A 17,004-nucleotide genomic window follows, 5' to 3' on the forward strand; every position below is an offset into this window, starting at 1 on the left:
TCCCCGACCTAGCCTGCGCTCGACGTGGCTTAAAACAGGTATGTTGGAATGATACGATAACGTTTTGTTTAGACTTTATGGAGAGAGAGATAAAGAAAACGTCCCTCGTCAAGTTCTTTTGTTGTTGTAACTCGGTAAAACGGAGTGATTACTAAGGATTATCCCTCAGTAGCTGGGTGTATTGTGATGTAGTTGTGAGGCATGCAGTTATACTATGTCTGGACTTGGGCGCTATAACGCTTCACATACCAGATATAAGTTTGTTTTTTCTTATGTAACGTTAGTGTGTTTGTGTGTAAGACTAAGAGCTAGTTTTGTCAATTGATGTAGACTTGCTTTGTTTTCTTCTTTAGCGAAAAAACATGGTTACGCTATGGATCTCTATTGCTGACTATCTAATAGGATATATTAGACTTCACCAGCGATTTTTTACCAGCGATTTTTTTTCAGTTTACTGTGAAAAACTTAAATGTGATAAATAGTGCATGGGACTAGTCTGTCACATACATTTAGGAATTCTGCGAAATCATGTGCGAATTTCTTGGGTTACGTCCAAAGCCAAGTAATCAAATAAATGAAATACTTTCAAGGTATCTAGATCTGCCACATAATATGAACCGAAACTAGATAATTTAGGGGAAAAGAATTTTCGAGAACATATTACGCAAAAACAAAGTGTTTAAAGCATTCCTCATGAAATAGAAAGAATGTATTTTCCTCAATGCCTTGTCGGGATTCAGTATTCAATATTGACATTCAGGGCCTTTGTTTGTGTTGTAGTCTATTATTTTACCCAGCCCATTGAGCACGCGGGTTTTGTTAAGCGAAGTGGGACATATTGTACCTTTATTCTTCCGTCTGTTTTCAAAGTCGGGCGTTGACCCCGAGGTCACCAATGAAAGGCCCAGCTGTCTCCGCTCCCTCGTGCCGAAACCACGCCCCCTTCCCTCCCCTCAAATTACTGCAGCACAGCCACAACCTTTCCGAATTCATAGCCTCCTTCATAGACTTGCAGAGAGTAGTGAATGTGTTTCATTTTTGTGTGTGGTTAGGTCCCTGTCTTATACGCCATACGACAGTTGCGACTGAAAATTTGGGACATTCTAGGGACTGGTAAATTAAGATAAGGCCCTATCTCAGAAATCGCGGATTTGTAGTTGTTGACACAGTTGAAGTTATACGCACTAAGGGTTTATTGGTCTTTGAAAAGTTCTGAAATACCTCAGTATTGTCATAAGAATCTCACGAAGTGGCTTTTGCTTTTGGTCTGTGTGTTTCGGAATGAACACTTCTCTATAGCATAGCACGTCGTTCGTTTTCCCGTTGATGCTGATCTACAAGTCTGCTTTGGAGATTAACGTCACATTTCCAAACCGGGGCCCGGCCAGGCCGCTTTCGGGAATGAAAAGTATGACATCAGAGACATCAGACTAGACAAGACGTAAAGAGAATAGTTGTGGGCATTATTTGCGTATATTTTTTACGTACACATTTCTATTTTTCGTTTCCACAAACAGCCCGGCCGGGCCCCGGTTTGGAAATGTGACGTTATCCTAAACAGACCTACATGACCTGTCATAGTCTCTACCAGACTCCCACTTGGTCGAATAGTAATAGTAATAGGGAAATTTGGCCAAGTTAGGAATAAAAGTCTAGTAGGAGTTAATTGACCTAGGAGTGAACTGACTGGCCGACGGAAAGCTGGAAAGACTGCAAAAGACTGACTGAGATCCCATGGCAACTTATTTGGCCAAATTCTTTTCTTTTTTTTCATCCAGCTGTCACGTCTGCTTGGAGACTAGTCCTGTCAGTTGCCATCTAGTTAGGCAGAATAAATGTCCCTTGTCACGGCTGACTGACTCCACACAGAGATAACACGGCTAAGCAATGCATCGTGGGACAAAAGACGGGGATGTGCTCCGAATTTAAAGATGGCGCCGTATACAAAATCAGTCAGACTTCTTGTCTATCAAACATATATATGAGCGCCCGCAAAGACTGACTCCGGGGCACATGTGCCCCGCATTTTCATGGGAATCCTTTCTTTCCCCGGTTCAAAGGCCTGAAAGGGTTTCCTTTCTTCCTTTGGTAGGTCCTTTTTACCCGGAGGGTTGAATAGAATCCTTTCACGAGAAGTTTCTTGTTGACGCGCGGCTACAATTCAATACTGATTTCTGCCTCTTCTCACGAAAAGGCTTGGGGTACTCACCATTCAGCGCACTCACCAACGCAGAGCCTCTTTAGCAAGCCCGTATTTTGCCTGCTACGATGCACAATAATAAATGATTCTCGCTCGATGCCTCTCTCTTTTGTTCCCGCATCAACCCGTTCCCTTTGAAGAGGTTTTCAGACGAAACAAAAGGTACAAACTGTTGTATGTCCGAACGCGGAGCCATTAAGTAAATGGAAATCAATCCCTCTCCTTGACGGGCCTATAGAGTCAGGCCAGTCTTGCTTTGTGTGCTGGAAATCTGGAGGGAAATTCATTGTATTAAAGGACCTGCAGCACACACTAGGTCTGATGAATGGTGCCTAAGCTTTTTGTCGCTACCTTTACAATTTGAGACAAAAACGGGTTATTGAAAAAGAATGCCCAGTTTTTGTTGGAAGAGCGCGCACAAAAGCTCATGTCGCATTGTGCCAAGAGCCATCTGCCCAGCCAACAATACTGCCAAATTATCCCCTCTGTCTTTACCTCACAAAGCAGTCCTATTTTATTATTGCTCGTACGGTGCATACGATTGAAATTACTAGGGGGTTTTTGTTCAGCATCATAGTTATTACTCTGTAGTTGTGGAGACGGCCTGTCTCCGCTCTTTGTGCACTAGTCCTTTTTGGAGCAAGCTTGAGAAGAAATAGGCGTAAAAGGCAACCTTTCAACCAGAGTGGGGGAACGCTTTTCAAGATGCTGTGGGCCGTACACAAAACCTCCTCGGCGCCGAGCGGGCTTAGCGTTCCAGGCGGGAGGCAGAGCGATGTGCGCGGGGGAAGGTCCGTGCGGCACACCGCTGGTGTGGGTTCACGAACGTAAGTACGTCGTTCTTGCTACAGCAGGTAGCGCTGGCTGATTTACCTTTAAGTTGCGGCGGTGCGCTCCTACGTCATTAAGGTTGAGGGTACGTGAGTGTGCGCTACCGTACAGGGGGCGCAGGGCAGTGGGACTGCGTGCCAAGCCTCCGCTATCCCGCCTGTAATTACTGTACTGGTATATGGACCCGGCCGGTGGGCGTTGTTTATTACTTTATACCTGGGCTGTAGGACTAGGAGTACAGAAGCTGTATGTATAGATAGATGTGTGTAGAAGAAGTGTACAGGGTTCTAGGTTGTACGGTCGAACTGTTCTAAGGAAAACTGTTTAACGAAAAACGATGGAAGGGAAACCTGCAAAAGCATACAGATGACAGCTTATGTGAAGATGCTTTGCTGATGATTAACAGTATGGGAAGTCGCTGCCTCCTCTGTGACAGCATTGGATGGAGGCATAAACTAGGAGTTCCCTATTTCCCCCCCATCAAAGCTCTGGGGACCGCCACAGAGGCACACGGGCGGCCAGGCCGTTTTGTTTTCCATGAAAAGGTCCTCGACCGAAAAACAAGATTGTCTACTGAATGAAAGGACATTAATGGCGGATGTGTTGCTAAGGAGTGACGTCAAGCTTTTAGGAAAAGATAAATATAGTGAGGAGTATTGCATGATGGGAATAGACCGGTTAGGCAGATTTTTCTTGGCTATTTTTTAAGTGTCGGTACAGAGGTTTGACTTCGCCTAACTAACGTTATATTCATGATGGATTTCGTCATTAACAATAACGACATCATTAACGTTATTAAATGCCCATCTTTTTAGCGCGAGATAATAGCGTGACATTTTCGTTGTGTAGGTATTCTTGGAAAAACAGTTACCTCATCATTTTGAAGGCCGAGTTTAGTTGGTAACGGCTTTGACCAATGAAAACATTCTCCGCTGGTGTCGTCTGCAGCAGCTGTCACTCTAAACCTACTTATGACGTGACGTTATGTCTAGATAATCTCCAAGCAGATGTTGGGTGAAAGAGTATTTTTACAAGCTTTACACATTCTCTCTTAGATTTATACTTGTCTTTAAAATAATTTTTTGAAAGATAAATTTTACAGGACTAGTAAAATCCATGTTAAATCTTAAGATACTAGTATATATATGATATGCACATTTCACTTTAAGCATCTTCTCCGTCTACCCAGTAAACAAATTGTCCTTGGTCGACACCCAAGGTCAGAATGAACATATGTGCGTTTACTACCTACATGTTTGGGGTCAACAAGTGTCAAAGGTCATAACCCGATGTCAATCAAACGGCGCGTGTGTTATTATATGGGGATAAAGAGACAGGGTGTAGACAACCATCTTCTGCAGTTTGTAGTAGCTTTAATAGGGGGCGCGCTTGTACCGCAGCAGTCGAATCTGACATATAGCGTCCTTGTTGAACCTAAGTGCTGGTCTAATCTTTAGCTAAAAGTTATTACTACGAAGTGGTTATACTTTTATGCATAACATAGCCATACGTTTTCGACAAAGTTTTCAACTTAGGTTTTTTTCTGCTCAGTGCGTATTGCAGTTAGTTTTAGCAGTGTCAAGCAAGTACATGAAGTCATGAACTATATAACATATACTTATTTGTTTTAATTCGTAATTCTAAATTGTGTCATTTGGCGTTTTGCCATTGCATTGCTGAAATACCTGATAATATTTCTAGTCTATTTATTTATTAATTAACCATTGATCAATGATCACATATTCAGCACACTTTAAAACATGTGATTTATTTTAATTAAGTTCAACGATTTTATAATTAAGTACAACTCGATATACTAGTACATTTTTCTGGACAGATTTTAATTGACATAGGATCTACACCTCTTAGTTGTAATTTGTTGAAGTTGTCGCCATTCTTACTCTATAGGTACGTATTACACTAGAATGTCCTTGATTTCCAGTTCTAAAATAAAACAAATTTTTCTTTAACTAGCTTACCATGTCCCATTACATTTCAGTTTTCTTTACATTGCGCAAAGCAACTCATTACGTAGTGTCTTAGTATCATCATTTTATTTTATTATCAAAGTGACACCATAGTCCTAACGTGGGTTCGTAGAATGATCACACTTTTAGGCATCTTGCTCCATGTTGCATCCCGTTAGAGCGAGGTATGAGTTAGGCAGATTTGCGAGCATAGCAGCCTTGTAGAACAGACAGACAGTATCTTTTCCCTAACTTTACACACCGTATTTAGACCATGTCTCCAACAATGCCACATTCCCTTTATCGTGTAAAAGCCTTTAGTGCCAACAAACACAAATATCTAATAGTTTTACTTGTGTGTTGTATTTTGCCTTATGACGTTCTGTAGGTAGCTAGCTGGAGTTACTGAAAGTACCATCGTCGCGTTGTAGTTTTTTCCCGTTTATTTCGACTAGTTAGTTAGGTTGCAGCGCGCATTCGTTCACAGCCGTACGACACAGAAGCTTCTAGCTCTCCTTTACAAATGTTTTGAAATGTATTAACTAGTGAAAACTATTTCTTGTCTATGTGATATGTCTGAAAATACATATATCTAGTTACGTTGTTGTTGGTATCTATTATACACCGTCCCTTTTATAGAACAGGCAGAGCATTTACAAAACATATGAGGACAAGGTTTTTCTATTCTCTGTCTCAAATTGTGTAAATAAAAGGAAATTTGACTCTTCAGAAATCTCTCAAGTCGCCCCATAATTGTATGTTTGGCTGTGATAATTGTAGACTACAGCATGTTGAACATTCTCAACACAGAATATGACGATGTACGATGAGTTGTTGGTTATAACCGTTGAACGTATTATATGTGATCTAATGTTCTAATGTTGTGAAATTGGAGAATAGTCCGCTTGTAATGCAAACATATTCAATTGCATTACTACAATATAGATCGCATTTCTGGGTCTGCATTTAACAAGCATCATATGTGAACATTGTGTTCTTGTTCTGTCTATGATATATTGTATAACCTTTTTGCTATTTTTTGGATTGGAAACTTACAATTGTAGAAATACCTAATATAAGGACAAATAAGATTGTCAGGATTTCTTTTGTACAAATACTAAAATAGAGAACTAGAGATTGCGTGTGTGGATATTTATAAATCTGACGATTTGATAGACCTAGTCATCAAATAACGTTGCGTACTCCGCCAGTAGTATATTTACATTACTCCCGCTATAGGCTGTATAGCCATTAGGAATAACGGCGCTAGCCTATTTGCAAATGTCACGATCCCAGCCGGCTGTGCCGCCGTTTTACCGTAATGGCATTGCGGCTGTCTGCGCCTCCGTGCCCCAACCCTTCTCTCATTGGCCTCGTTTTTAAACACCGCTGGCTGCATCATCAAATTGATTGCGAGTAAATATCCCCCGTCCCTCAGAAATTGCTCCCAAATAGCCGGCGGGGCATGCGGGTCTATATATCTCTCCCATGACAGCTCCAATCTAAGGGCGATACATTCGTTACTCGGCGGAATATTAGGAGCAAGATGAGCACTTTTGCTGGATAGTCGATTTGCTGGGCCCGCTCGATGGGATGGATTTGTTGGGAGGATTGGATAGAAATACTCCCGTCCGCGCGCGCCTAGTTACATTTACTCACCTCGAGGTCGCGCGTCTATAAGTATAACGAACACTTTTTATATATCATATTCTAACCAATTCCTCCGAGACTAGTACCGTCAATAAAAATCCGTACAGCTCACACGGCAAATAAGCATCAATAGTTTAAGTGTTTACTGGCGTTGTGTTAGAATTAATGAGTTTTAAACACACCTCTAGTTGCTCAGCAAGCGCGGCAACACATCGGTAAACAAAGGATTGGCACCTGGTTTAATTGTGACATTGACATTGGCGATTGTGCAAGTGTTAGTGTGTGCATAGTACACACAATTGAACTAAATTTAATGAGACCGACGCTCCCACATCTGAATGGAAAAACTAAACTGCCGGCTCAGAGATTTTGTTCGAATATCAGCTGAACCGAACGAAATGTGTTACAAACCCTGGCTTTCCGTTTACAAATTTCACCTGAAAATAAAGAATATATAGTGCTTAAATCGGAATTTTTATTTTTTGTATATTTCTGAAGAGAAGAATAACTCTGTCATGCAACATATTGTCTGATTTCGCAAATCCATACAATATCTAGCTTCCTTGGTAATAAGTAAATTTCGTCTATCTTGTTACTTTCTTGTAATAAACAATGCATATATTTGTTCAGATGCTATCTTACTGTATCAGCAAATACTGGGGAACAGAACATTACTACAGACTTAAGTACACGTATATTACAGAACGAAGCATCGCTAATGTTTCTAGTGTTTATTCACGGCTATTCGAAAACCAAGCCTTTACAATTTGATATTTACCGTGAGGCCGAAACAAGATATTCAAGCACACTCTCGCAAAGCTGTCTGCAAATACATGCTTTGTCAAAACGCCATTTATGTCTTTAGCGACAGTTTATTACATGATATTTACATTCATAAAACATAAGAACCTTCTCTAGTACATTGAAGGGTGAGTAAGTGAAAGATAATGAATAGAATTAAAGGCCGTTCCAAATCGCGGCCCCATACCACACATGAACAGAAGGGGCAAAATACATTTTGATGGATCGAAAAACGTTGGTAATCGTTCGAAAAGTAAAACATATTCTCTTGGGAAATGAAATACGCATAGTCTGCATATCAACTCTGAAATAACAGTAGATATTCTGTGATCTAATAGGAGAGATGGGTTAGAGTTCTTAGACTCAATACTATGAGTAACTTATATTTCGTTGAGACACTATTGGACTCAGAAAATAAATATGTTTTTCGGAGCTTCATAGAAATTTTTATTTGCTGAGAACGGATATATCTGGGTCGGTCTTTTCTGTAGAAATCAGGATGTGTGGCTTTTCTTTTGTGTTCCACAGATTCGTCACACTTTCTCTTTCTTAAAATAGGGCGGGCACAATGAGGGCTATTGTCAGGCAGCAACCCCGAAGCGCTGATGTCCTTGCTTTAACAGTCCAGTAGTATATGTTCTTATTCCTGTAATATAGCGTTTAAAACAGCGCTAAAATTTCTTACACATCTGAAAGATCTGTGTTAAGATTTCAACCACTTTCCTAGGTAAAGGATTTAATCTTTGAGATGTTTTCTTTTCGTTTTTTTCTGTGGATGTTGTTATTTTAGGTAGGCCTCTCTAGTAGCTGTTCCCACGTCTTGGTTGTAGGTAAGAGCGGGGTTCATTAGCATGGCTTAGCCGCCTGATTGTTGCACGTTGTACGGCGGTGGGGAGAGCGCACCTGTATTGTGGGACGAACGGGCGGAGAAATCCGATCCCTTCCCCACACCTGGACGAGATGACCCGCGGCCACCCGACGTTTGCCGTGACAGCTCAACTCCTGACAGTTCTACACGGGCACGGGCGGCTGAAAACTAACCCCACATGTAGCCACATTCGCCGTATCACTGAATGAAACCCGTTCGTTCGCCGGGAGGCACACAAATACACGCTTATATACCTTCCTCTTACTCTCTACAGTTCTTCCTCTTTTTGTAGTCCCCGTCTCACCTATCTCTGCAAACAGAGAACTCCCCGCCTGTATAAAATTATAGGGAACTGGGAGAAAACCAAGGGTTTGGTTTCCGTGGACCGTTTTTATTGATAGCTTCGCTACGGGGAAGGAGTTTTTGATGTAGAGTAAGTGGAGGGAGAGCGAGAGAGAATGAAGTTTGCGCAGATATGCTGGCAACGCATGCGATGATTTAATGACATTTTTATCGTTGGTTTTTGCGGCGTGAAAGGGTGAGCGTAGCGCGCACAGCGGTTCCTCGGTGCAGGGTGGCGCGTCGGCCCGTCTGGTTTGCCCGGACCGACCGGGGCCCCTAATTACCACCAAGTCGTACCGACTTCTCGCGCAAAATGCCAGGGGTCACGGGGTCCCCCCGTCTCCAACTCGCCTTGCCAAATGACTGGATTTGAAGGCCGAACAAAAGGCGTCCCCCGCAGGCACAAGCTCTTTCTGTGGAATTTTCCGAGGGTCCTCTCTCTCTCTCTCTGCGTTTATCAGTGTATCAGCCGCGGGCTTCGGAGCGTCCGGGCCATTAGTGGAGATAGAAAAACCTGTAACAGCCGCGCTGTTCCACCTCCCCTCACACACACAGGTGGTTATGACATGTCCAGCTCACAAACACACAGATAGAGAGAGAAGAGATCTGTACACGCCAAACTGCAGGCGTGTGAAATTGATATGAAACCCTTTCCAGGCGCTGCAGGAGAATGTTTGTGTCCCATTTCTAGCGGGTGGAATAATTGCGCACGCTGGTCGGTCATTATAATGGTGATTTGCTCGCAGAAGCGAAATGCAATTGGGCTACATTATGCCCTAAACGAATCCTGAATTCCACCCCATTTTTCACCCAAGCCGTCTCACATATATTTCTCTTTGCCGTGTCGTTTTTGCTTTCCGTGCAACAAATTCCTTCTTATAACAAATTCGTCTAATCCTATATTTGTACAATATATTGGTTGTCATTCCCGTCTTTTGAAACGAATACATTGCTAGAATTTTCCTCTATTTTTCTAGGATTACCGGAAAATAAGAACACACAGGTATTTTCTATATCAACATTCTTGGAGCTGAATACTTTGATGAAAACGGTTAAGTAGCGTATGAGGAGTAATTATGTTTCTAAGTGTTAGAAATCTCCTCCGTTTTTCCCGTTTAATTCCTGTACAAGCGGTGTCCCTATGTACACAAGCTGTCATCGGCTACTCCGGCGCACCAGTGAATAAATACGGAGTGTTTGATCGCAGCTCAGCCGGGCGGGTTTTGTTTTTCATCGCGAAATCGTCTTAGCGAGGAAGCTGAAATGGAGCCGTGTACTGTTCCTTCTTAGTTTGTGTCTTCTACATCTCCTTGTTCTTAAAGAGTTGTAACTGTTTTTAATAAGAAAGTTTGAAGAAAACGGGATATCTTAAGCGAGTTACGCTGACTTGAGTTAAGAGAGAGGAGCACTAGAAAGTGTTATCTTTATCTTATTTTTCTTTGAAATGTGGACTACGGTTGGGTTGTTTTTTTAAGCAGTGGAGCACGCGGCCTGCAATGCTTTTAAAGGTGTTTTTATTGTTGTGAGGGCGCGGCGGGGAATTCGGGCCGTATTTTTGCAGGAGTCGGCGGACAGGTAGCGTGCTATCCATCAAGGTGTGCAGGACAGGCGGCCGGGCTTACCTGCCTTGTTGGGTAAACACCTGAGTGCTGCAGGTGCGAGGCGATCTCACCGCACACCGTACGGCCCATCTTCGCATCACCTGTTCCTCACTTACGGCCTCGGGCGCCTCTTTTACGACGTGCGAGCCCGATAATGATACAGTAGCTACCGCTGTAGGCTGTTTGACCTGGCCAGATTTAAAACTCGCTAACAGGGGAGGGATACATCAGAAAAGGTGCGCGCATCAACGTAAATGAAAAGAGATATCCCCCACAACTAAACTCCACCAACACGCGTCTGCAGGAAGTCGTCAGGTATCACCCCAAAATTAAAAGGGGTTGATTGTTGCAACATACTTAATTACTCAGGTGTAATTTGGCGGAGAAGATTTTTTAGGCAGTTGTAGTAGAAAACGTGGACTATTCCCGATGTTTGCCGAAGCGTACCACGGCTGACTGAGCGCGGCGAGAATGCGCCATACAGGGGAGCCTGACCGTGGCCAAAGTTGCCAAGTAAACGAAAGTTATTTGCAGAGAAGGGTTTTAGAGAATGCCGAAGGCTTCACAGTCGGTGCTAGTGAACAGCGCGCGCGGTCGGGGCCGGTGTGTGTTTTAACGCGAGGGACGGACGCGCCGGCCACGGTTGAGGGAGCTCGCAAGCCGGACGGAGCGGGGGGAACGTATCCTGTTGCCGCTGCACCCGCTGACCAAACAGCGCGGAAAGCTGGAGTTGAAACATCTGCACGGCAGAGAGGCATGCTACACGGACAAGGGCCTTTTTAAAAAGGGGGGAGGGGGGCGGCAAAAATATCGACTTTACCCAAGATTTATTTATCACCAATTTTTGGCACTTAAAATGGTGTGTTTATTTGATTATTACATTTCGGTTCTACAAAAGAGATGACATACTTATACAACGGTGACAATAAGAACTTGATAACATCCGAATCATTACCAGTCATTCATGACGAAACCTATATAGTATGATACTGGTAAACACAAACACCTTTTTTCATAGACTTTTGTGTGCGTTAACTCTGTTTGTTCCGAATCGTGATTTTATCGATTTTGCCCTATGTAGGGTTATTTTGCGTTGAAAGGCCGTCCTGAAATGTAATTATTGTCATCATACAGAGCAATTAGAGGTAGCACCACTCTTGTAATCATACGGAACATTATTCAAACAAAAACATGCTATAACGTGTCCAATGGTTTTACAGTTTGCACGCTTTAAGAAGAATGCGGCTTACTAGTATTACGAATTTTATGAAAAGAGCATATCTATTTCTTGATGACTTGAATTAAACGCACAGTTTTCAAAGTTATCATAGTGATGGTATTACTTCAAATTTACCTGCAGACTAAAACTCTTTTTGTGACATGCACATTTTCTAGACTCCTTTGAACGTACTGGGTGGTACAGAGAAATATTCAGAAACCTCCCAAGAAGTGTAGCGAGTCGGCAAGAAGAATGGCGGAATGAAAAAGTACCCTGTTTCGGTTTAGAGGAAAACACCCGGACAACTTCCCCATTTACATAAAAAAGCACAGCGGGGCATCGCACAGTTTGAGAGAAAAAAAGAGAGGGTCATTAAAATTTTCCCACACAGTTGGGGAAGAGAAAAAAAGCTCACACTACTCAAGGACGTTACATAGAAGTACAACTGAAGTGTATTACACAATTCATTACAAAATATTACAAACATAAACCAAAGTATATTACATGTTTCGTAATTATTCCACGAAGCCGACAGCACTTTTAAGTGTTTTAAGAATATGTTTAGCTCCTTTTACTTATCTTTATTACTAATATTAGTACTTAACGTATCCTCTCTGCTAAGTTAAGTGCTAGTATTCCCAATATACGTCTCTTACATAACTGCATTGACGCGGTGTATAGAGACGTCGGTACCAGATGGTAGCGGTAAATGTCTTCGCTTTAAAAATAAACCACATTCTGCATTTCTTCACGACATGAGACATACTTGGTAACCAAACAAAAGTCTGTTTTAGACACGACGGTAGACGCTAGTCTTCTTTTACCACCTACGGTTTTGAGAAGATCTCTTTTTTCCAAGAAATCAGACAGAATTCAAAACTTCGTCGTAAACATGTTTTTATCTTATTTTACAGAAGTTTTACAATCATAGAAATGGGAAGACAGATATAAATTTTATAGTGATGTATCTATAGATGTGGTCACGTGGTGTTCGCTCAGTCGGAAGAAGTACTAGACAAAACAGGAAATTAAAAAGAAAAGTTTTAAATATTCGTCTAAAGTTGTACATTGGTAGACTTCTAATTTCGGTCTTACCTATATTCCTTGGAAACGAATCACGAAAGTTTCTGGAATAATTTCCCTTGCAAAAATCTCTTTTCGGCAAGGGGGTTCGATACCATATAACCTCCATATACGTTATTCCAAGGACCTTGGTTATTCTGAGTTTGATATCATGTTTGGTATCACAGGAAAATGTTTGACAAGTCTAATACTCTCCAATCTTGGCAGATAAGACCAGGTTTTGTGTGTGGTGTATGAAAAGCTAGTGCGAGTAATCCTCCTTATGAAGTGAAATTGATTTAAAGTTATTTAGATGGCTCATATTTTGCCCCTAACTAGATCCTTACCGCGTGTACCATGTTGAACAGGCTTACATCATGTAAAAACGGCACCTCCGGCGAGATGCCTGAATTATTGGATGTTTCAATATGAACGTATTCTCGGATTTCACTCCCTTACAAACAACTTCATACACTGAAAATCGAAAGTAAATCCATAAAGTCTCGTCTTGCCAGCGGCCATTCGAAAAGCGAAATTAAAGCCTTTGTTGGGGTGGGAGTGCCGAGTGCCTCTTCATAATGCTTAGGAAATTGAAATGGGGGTAAATCCCCAAGAATGGCCACTGGCGATTTCAGAAATACACGCATACATTTCACCTGGATCGCGTCGGTTTCATGTCTGTCCTTCAAATAATGTAACCTTACTTTTAAAGGTCATTGTTGTGTGTGCGTTGTTTTTAGTTTTTATGTTTGCTTGTTGCCTATGTAAAACGTTTATGTATGTGTCAAACTCATTTGTATGCCTATTTCGTTTAGTCATGTTTCTTGCTTTAAATGATATTATCTACCATCTCTCGTGAGTTCAAATATCGTTTTGTCAAATTATTTTTTGTCAATTTCTGTTCTTCTTTGCTTGACATGGCACCGTGTTTGCGATCAATGCTTTTTGTGGGCCTACTACATATACGAGTATGTCTTCCACCATTCAAAATGCTTATTATCTGTTAATTGTATTTGAATAAGAATCATCTGACGAAGATGAAGAGATGGGTCTATATTTGTAACTTCGGTCCAATATTTCAGACGCTCATCGTTCTGATCTGCGTTCTCAGTATGAGGTTCGTTTTCATTCCGAAAACGCCATTCAACACATATCACGAAGATCATATCACATATAATTAATAGCTGCCAAATATCATTGATATATTAGCTCAAACACCAATTTATCTCCAGATTTAAACCAGATTATATCCTGATGATATCATGTGTATGTAGCCACTTTCAGTTGTATATAGAATAACGCGTTTATATACAGATTTATCAATTTATTTCTGTGCTGACATACGTGGGTAGACGATATGAAAGTGGTGTCCTGGTTTGTGGATGGTGTAATTTGTTGAGTCCTCCCGCTGTCATGCCTTGATAACGCCTCCCCATCCCTGTACTATGGCTCCGACAGGGTGATCATATCTACCTACGGTATCCTTACACACCCCCTACGGTCAGATTCTCATCTAGAAATCTACAGTCAATTCATTTCTAAAATCTTTGTTCTTACTATATTACGTGTACAAATAGTTTCTTATGGGAACCAGTAGTTTCTTAGCTTTTCGTTATAGAAATTATGAAACCATACATGTATATTTACTGTCATTTCGCGATTATAATTCCATATTCTCCTCTAGCAAACTACAAGGGATAGTCAATTCATTTCTACGATCTCTTTTTCAATATGTTACGACTGTATGTGTACAAGTAGTCTCATGATGTTCACGAAATCATACATGTGTCTTTAGTATCATTTTGCAATTATAATTCCATTTTTCTGGATCATATTCTCTTCTAGATCTAGCAAGGGATAGTGAATTCAATTCTAAGATTATTTTTAGATATCCTAACTTATATATTACGACTGTATGTGGACAAATATCTAACGTTTCCTAGATTGTCGTTATGATATTCACATGTCTATTTACTAGTACTTTTATTTCGCGATTACAATTCCATCTTTATCCTGAGAGTTGTTTATTGTCGGTGAATGACACTTTTGCATGTATGTGTGATATTTGAATGGGTAATTAGCAGTATTATATCAGTATAGGAGACAATGTTACGATGGGTATTAAATGAATTAGAACCCAGTATTTACTGGTTATATCACCTTTGACACTATAAACTGGTATTGAAGTGATAGAATTATTGGATTACATAAAGCCTGAATTATTACGGTTCTTTTCTAAAACCCCAAATTCAGACATCTTTAATTTTTCACCGTACGAACAAAAATACACAACAACTATCTTTATAATGTTACTGAAGCAATTTAAACGGTAACTTGTTACATTAGACTCTTTGTAGTGGCATTTTCTAACAACAAAAAATAACAGCAATTTTTCCAGCAATTCTGGTAATGCAATTTCAGCAGAAAAAACGATGAATGCGCACACACGCACACAGCGGGACCTAACGTATCGATATATTGAGTGAGATGCGGCGATGTACAATCCCGTCTCTCCATATATTCAGCTTAGCCGCTAATCTAATTTAGCGGAGTGGTTCCGCAGATTCCCGCGGCTTCGGCAGATTTATCTAAATCCACAAGTCCTGATGACATAATTGATGTCATACGTCATGATAATTCACATTCTTTTTGGCTCCGGGGTCCCCCAAAACCCGAGCGAGCTAGACGCAGCCACTTCCAGGCTTTCTGTACATGAGTAGCTATTATATACACGGGGAAACCCCCTTATTATATTAGCATATTAATAGCAGTATAGTGTGAGTGAAGGGGGTTAGATGGATGGGCTGCAGCTAGCGGTAACAATAGGGGTATACTGTGGGTTCTTTCGGCCGGAAAATAACACATTATGGTCCCTGTTTCTTCGGCGTAAAGCGATAGATAGCTTTATAGTGTTGTTCATATACTCGTGTGGTACATTTAACTGTGAGAATTGTAACAGGAAATAGTTTGTTTTCAAGGACTTTGCTTTCATTCATTCAATAATGATAATTTTAAGTCATAACATGATTTTTGTCAGTCAGCGATTTTGTTGGCTACGTTTTGGTTTATCAAATATGAATTTAAATCTTATCTTGTATTTTGTATCGTTACATTTCTGGTAAATAATTTCGTCCGTTTATTCAGGTAAATAATATTCGAGTAGAATTCAATTTCTACAACTGGAAATTTACTTCCGGACTTTCGAGTGACATCCATCACTCTTCTTAAGACTCAGTATGACTAGAATGAACTGGGCGAAATCGGTCTGTAACAGGTGTTCCGTATATCTGGTATATCTGATATATAGCTAATATTCTATGCTGATATATAGCTGATATCTCCGTACAGCCTGGTGGGCCGTTTGTACGGGTATAAGTCTGTAACAGGTGTTCAATACATCACATATATACATGTAGCTGATATCTCCGTACAAGTCTAGATCTGTAACATGTAGCTGATATCTCCGTATAAGTCTGGAACAGGTGTTCAGTATATCACATCAGCTAGGCTGATATATATATATATGTAGCTGATATCTCCGTACAGCCTGGTGTGCCACTTGTACGAGTATAAGTCTGTACAAATCAATTACGTCTCGCTGCAAACAGGGGATAATCCTGACAAACCCCCGCTCTTGACCCCGCAGCCGTTTTACATGTCTAGTCTCTAGATATAAGGTTGGGGACGGAAAATACCGCTGGATGTAGACACACGTACCAATTGCGTTTTAATTCTGTATCTATATCTTGCGTTCTCTTTATGTATGATAATTCTATAAGGTCAACCTTTCTCTTATAATATGATATATCAATGTACTATATGTATAGACTACATGGGGAACGAAAAAATACCGTCCGATGTAGATACACACAATGTCGCATAGCACTTACCTTTTAATTCTGTATCTATCTTTCGTTAATTCTCTATGTATGACAATTCTATAAGGTCAACATCTTTCTGTTATATGATGTATATCAATGTACTACATGTATAGACTACAGGGAGAATAACTAAAATATCAGGCTAATTGTGGATGAAGTCAAGTCACGTCAAGCCAAGTCTACCTCATGTACCCTCTTCTCATCCCTACCCTTCTATTTCATGATCAAGTACACGTACATTTCCTTAAATGGCAACCGGATACATCTAAGAACAATAAAGGAAAACCCCAGGATTTCTCGACATCTTTGCAAGACATTCTTATTTCGACGGAAGCAAGGCGGTCCCCCTGTTGAGAGTATGTCGTGTCGGCTCTCTTACGTTGTCAAAACCACACATTTCGTCAGGTGCTTTTGACAACCTTGTAGAGAAACAGCAACCTTTAGCGGCATCTTAAAAGACTATAGAAGCTTTTGAGGCCTTATATATAGCTTCTTGTAGCTCCGTAGGCGTTTCCGGTGTCACCTTTAGCCAAAGTCGTGTATATATATATTCTGAATATCTGTCTGTTTGTATTTTTTTAC

General features: G+C 40.9%; 1 long non-coding RNA gene across 1 annotated transcript in view; it reads left to right on the forward strand.

Moving 5' to 3' along the window:
- The first annotated feature begins 2,550 nt into the window (after positions 1–2,550).
- The window catches only part of LOC118427233, a 77,030-nt gene continuing 62,576 nt past the window's right edge, over positions 2,551–17,004 (forward strand). Inside the window, exon 1 of the long non-coding RNA XR_004832498.1 lies at positions 2,551–3,027. This is a non-coding gene — a long non-coding RNA (uncharacterized LOC118427233). The remainder of the gene's footprint in view (positions 3,028–17,004) is intronic.

This window comes from Branchiostoma floridae, chromosome 12 (assembly GCF_000003815.2).
Source record: "Branchiostoma floridae strain S238N-H82 chromosome 12, Bfl_VNyyK, whole genome shotgun sequence".
Taxonomy (NCBI): domain Eukaryota; kingdom Metazoa; phylum Chordata; class Leptocardii; order Amphioxiformes; family Branchiostomatidae; genus Branchiostoma; species Branchiostoma floridae.